The following is a 5,490-nucleotide window of genomic DNA, read 5'->3' on the forward strand; positions in this document are numbered from 1 at the left end:
TTCTCTGCCTTCTTGCCCAAAGTACTGGATGCCATCATTGGACTCACACCCTGCCACATCTGCTTCCCAAACACACTGCAGAAGCAGCAGGAGACAAAACAGGGTTTTTTCCTCATTAGTGGCTTCCCACACGTCCTTGGTGCCATAGACTGCACACATGTACGCCATGGGCCACCTGCTGCAACTGAACACCTCTACCACAACAGGAAACACAGACATTCCTTCAATCACCAAGGATTGTTCACCAATATTGTGGCAAAGTATCCTGGGAGTGTACATGACTCATTCATCTTCCGTTACTGTACCATCAATCAACACTTCCAGGATGGACGATATGGCAATGGACTACTTCTTGGTAAGTACAAAAACCTACTTATATACACACTGCACAGCAACCCTCTAGGACACACAACACATACACCACGGCAGCAACATGTGGACAGGAACACACTGAGGTCGTGACATCACTAGCCATGTTTCATAGGTCTGCAGTGAACCTGTCACACATCTGAAATTAGTGTACCGTCTAATGTTAAGACGTCAATGATCACAACGTATGGAGAGGTTTGGCCAATTGTCACCTTGCAAAATGTAAGTGGCTCACAGATGTTTAAATTAATCCATTGCATAAGTCTAAAGTTATGGGATGTCCAGGGTACATAGATGCTAATGTGTTACCACCACTGCCAATTTGAATCTGTGTATGGAACTATCATCTCACCCCCAGTGAAGACACAGGGACACCTGTATCACAAGTCACAATGCTAGGGAGTGCACACTGTACTGCAAATCCCAAAACATACTGCTGACAACCGGTCAGCAGGCAAACACTCGTTCAGCCAAGTAACCAACCCAATGCAGATGGTACATTCTAGAAGCCTAGGAATCAACACAATAACACAAAAGAGTCACAGACAACACAAGACAACTACTGCCATGCAAGCTGATATCAATGGGGCAAGCTACATCAACATGATCCCATTCATTTTCTTTTTCAGCTGATCAGGGGTATGGGATCCAGCCATGGATTATGACACCATTTGGCAACCCAAGCACTGCAGCAGAGCGTGCCTACAATGACACACATAGGAGGACACGCAGCATAGTCGAGAGGACCTTCGGCATCATCAAGTCGAGATTCAGGTGCCTCGACATCACTGGTGGCAGCCTCCTAAATACCCCAGAACTGGTATGTAAGATCATTCTAACATGTACCATCCTGCACAACATTTGAATACAAAGGAACATTCTCCTCTTAGAACCAGAGCCACACATGCCTGAAGAGGAGGAAGAGGGTGAACAACAAAACACAGCTGCTGGAGTGCGTAGGCGCCAACATATTGTGAACAATTTCTTTTAAACCAACTCACCATCACCACTGTATTAACTAATGTAAATAAACACCAATAATAATCACCATATCATGGTCTGGGTAATCATTTTTGCTCACCTTTATCTCTAACTATCAGAATAATAGTGTAGCCTCATGGAACATTGCTGATATACCGATTATGACACAGAAATTTCCTGAGCAATTGTGATGCGTATCATACAACAGTCACATATACACACAATGTAAATGACATATATCCTGTATGTTTCACCTTTGAAGGGCAATAGCAGAGGACCACACCTATTTCACACATACATGTTGGCAACATGGTTCATCGCAGCACAGGGCACACAACTAAGACACCATCAGTCACTAAGGGAAAAAATGCCTCATACATGACGCAGTGGATGTGCTATTGCATCGGTAACAGGAATGTATGACCAGACCCTTGACAGCAGTAAGTCGTACAGCACCTATCTTTGCAAAGACTATCTGTCACTAGAGTTGCCATTTTGTCAAATTATCTGTTATGCATTGCTAGTATTTAAGCCTTGTAACACAGCCCTTGGGTTTATATGTCACCTTCAAAAACACAGGATAAACACAGTTTTCCTTGTCAACTGTCTTGTTCTTCCTCCGACCATTCTTAGTCAGACCACTGAGTATGTACCTTGTGAAATTGCAGAATCCTGATTGACCCTGCATCCTGTCAGCCTGACTGGCACCTGTCTGTGCGTTACCCTAAAGGTCCCTTGTGGCTACATATGTACCACACTTGTGTTACCAAACCTCACATTCTTCAGGGGGTATTTTGTCAGGTCCTTCCTCATTGCATACTCAAATACATTGTATAGCATCATCTGCTTTTTAATTGTACCATATTAGTAAAATTGTCTTTGAATACCAACATCATGGCCTATCCCTTGTCTGGGTCTCATGTATGCATGAACGACAAGGTGTGACAGTGTACCAGGACCGTATGCAGGGATTGGGTATGGTGCCTCCAGCAGAACCAGCAACCTCAGCTAATGTGCATGAAAAGTCCACACATGTTAGGACCCCGACAGTTCACATGCAGAATCACATTGCTCACAACATATTGATGGGCTGTGCATGGTGAATAGCTGCAAGATTAATCCACACAGAGACTATGATGTTCCCAGATGCAGTGGGACGTTTCCAGGTGAACCTGTGTACAAATGTTGTAATGACACCTGCCGGAACATGACTCCTGACATATGACCTCACTCAGCACACCAAGGTTGCCCTGTTGACAGTCTCATAACACATCTGCAGTGACAGGGTGGGACCATCCCCATGTGGCTTCTTATATCCTCATCGTCTTTACTTCCATTGATCTCAGAAGAATACTCAGTAGATACAGGAATAGGCACAACTGACTCATGATGAGACCTGGACGTAACTGTGACAACATACACCCCTAAAAAAACAACTACATTATTAGCCAATGCAGACACATTGAGCTATAGGCATTGAGGTATTGTACTTATGTGCGTCACCTTGCTATCCTCTCCTGACACCGAACATGCCCAATTTGTGCAGTACATATATGTAGGCCACACATATGGCCATCTAGTGCGTCAGCCAAGTGTGAGAATCATGTTAAGGAAGTAGCGGATCATGGTCCGCAGCAGTATGATGTCTCACATGTGACCATACACCGTCAACATCAAAGTGGGTGCAATCAGCCTATCTCAGTTGTGTCACAAATGTAACATTACATTAAAAAGGCAAAATTACCCAAACCCAGTTACTGCCCTGAAATTTTGATGCATATGCATCAAAAAATGACGCACAAGCGTAAAAAAATGACGCTCATGCCCTTAAAACAACGCATTATGCCCTTAAAATTGATTAACTGTTAAGACTATTTCCAAATATATGGATGCAGCCTAATTTTTACTCTTGTGCATCAAAAAAAATTACACACATACTGTATGCGTCAAATATTACGGCGGCCATTTTATCCAGGAAGTGATGTAATAGGATATCCTGTTTACAGGTTATGTACAGTGGGGGTACTTTCACTTTCACTTTGCAGTCTGTGATTCTTCTAGACTGTGTGGCTGTGTTCTGAGTTTTGTCCAGTGAAATTGTGGTTTTGTCTCCTGTGTGCTCCATTACTTGTTAGTTTGTTGTTTAAAATTGTTGTTGTATCCTGTCTGAGTGTTTATTGTGTACTATTGTCCAGTATCGTATTGTCTTTGTTTTTTGTGGGAGTCTGTTGTGGGTAGTACTAGTTTGGGGATCGTTGGGCTCTTTTAGTTGTTAAGTTTACTTTTTTGTCATTCTACTTTCCCCCTTTTCTCCTTTGTTCTTCTTTATCCCCTATTCCCCTTTTTGGTGCTAAGATGTTGTGTAGGCCATGTCTTGAAAAGATGGGTGAGGAGGAGCTTGGGGGGCTTTATATGGCTGGTGTGTCATTTCCTCCCACTGATGATTGAAGCAGGGGGCAGGGTGATACAGGGGTATCACACCGAGGCACATCGAATCCGGTGGGGAAAGGTCCTGCATCACTTGCAGCGAGTGTATCGGAGCCAGAGGAATGACCACCAGCTGAAGCACCGCTGGACTGGCCTCAACACCTTGGAGCAAGATCTGCTGGACCACCTGGGAACAGTGATTGGTGGCCCTGTTGGTGAGTACACATCATGTAAATGTGCACAATTAAAAGCTCTGTAGTGACATCAGATGATTTGTACAATATCTGCTGGCTAAGTTGTTGAGTGTGTGGAATGCTTCGGAAACATACAGGGTAATTGATGGACTATGTGAAGGACCACAATTGCTAGCTGTCAGGAAGCAAGTGCTCTGCAAACTTACTGAATACTTTTGCTTAATGTAATTTGGTGCCACCTTTGTGTCAGACAGCAACACAAATTAGGAGCCAATCATGTCTATATAGGTCACATTTGCCAGTGAAGTATAGATTTTCCAAAATATTGGCAACCTTTGTTGACGCAACAGCTAGACTGAATTTAGAAACACTACATTATGCAGAAATTGAGTGCAGGCTTCACGTCAATTGATGATAGCAATGTGGCCCAGACATATGTCTCATGTGTGTCTGGTGAGTGTGTAAGGAAAGCGTTCACGGAAGTTCTATGAATGTTAGGGATTATTGTGGTCCTTCATCATTTTGGATACATGTCAGATCTGCATTTGGAAACATAGGGAAAAAGTGTAAGGTGCCCTCAGCTAACATCTTACACTGGTATTTGGTGTTTGGTGCTCTACTTTTTGTTTAGGGATGGCAGGCCAAAGGTATGCACATGGGTTCATATCTCTATGGTTGGTGCAAATCACCAAAGCTGGGCCACATCAAATGAAGAAACTGTAACAACATGAGGGCTTACACATGTTCCTGCCCCTCTGTAAATTGTACCTATGTGTCATAAATTTGTCATGGCCACAATGGCTGTTTGACTGGTAATGCACTCCTCAAGTAAACAGGCTTTGGATGTCTCTCTTGGATGCACATGATGAGACGAATACACGCCACCATTATGTCTGCTCACTAATGAAGTAGCATGTTTGCCACCACATGATAGTTAGGGCCACTGCATGTGTGTAGATATGTGTGTAATTGTCACAGGAGACCCATGCATGTACATATTAGCCGTGCTATATCGGATGCAGTATCATCATGTCTGAGTGGCTTTACTTACTTATGTCATCTTACACAAGGTTTTTGTCTTTGGAATTGTTGGTCAGTGCACAGATTTTGAGCACATTTCTTCCTTCCATGTCTTACAGGTGGACATGCACCCTACACTGTGGGCGAGGTGGCTTCATTTGAGGACCCGACAACTCCAGCCTGTGTTAATATGTCTGTTATGTGTTGTGTTTGCTGGTGATGTGTGATGGACTCCTGTGTGTTGAACACATAGCAAGGTGTGATGCGCTGGCCCATCATTTGTCTTGTTCCATGAGTGGGATTTCATTTTCTAAGCATATTGGAGTTTGCCAATGCTTATCCGATTGTCTTATCTAGGGATTCTAGGTCATTCCTATGGGCCCGCAATGTGAACTGGGGTGAGTCAAATGAATAACACTTGTATCAACAAGAGTCACACTGGACCTAATCTCAGATTTAGTCTGCCTGTCAGACCCACATTCTCACTGAATGGAGCTGC

The sequence above is a fragment of the Pleurodeles waltl genome, chromosome 6, assembly GCF_031143425.1.
Source record: "Pleurodeles waltl isolate 20211129_DDA chromosome 6, aPleWal1.hap1.20221129, whole genome shotgun sequence".
NCBI classification, from domain to species: domain Eukaryota; kingdom Metazoa; phylum Chordata; class Amphibia; order Caudata; family Salamandridae; genus Pleurodeles; species Pleurodeles waltl.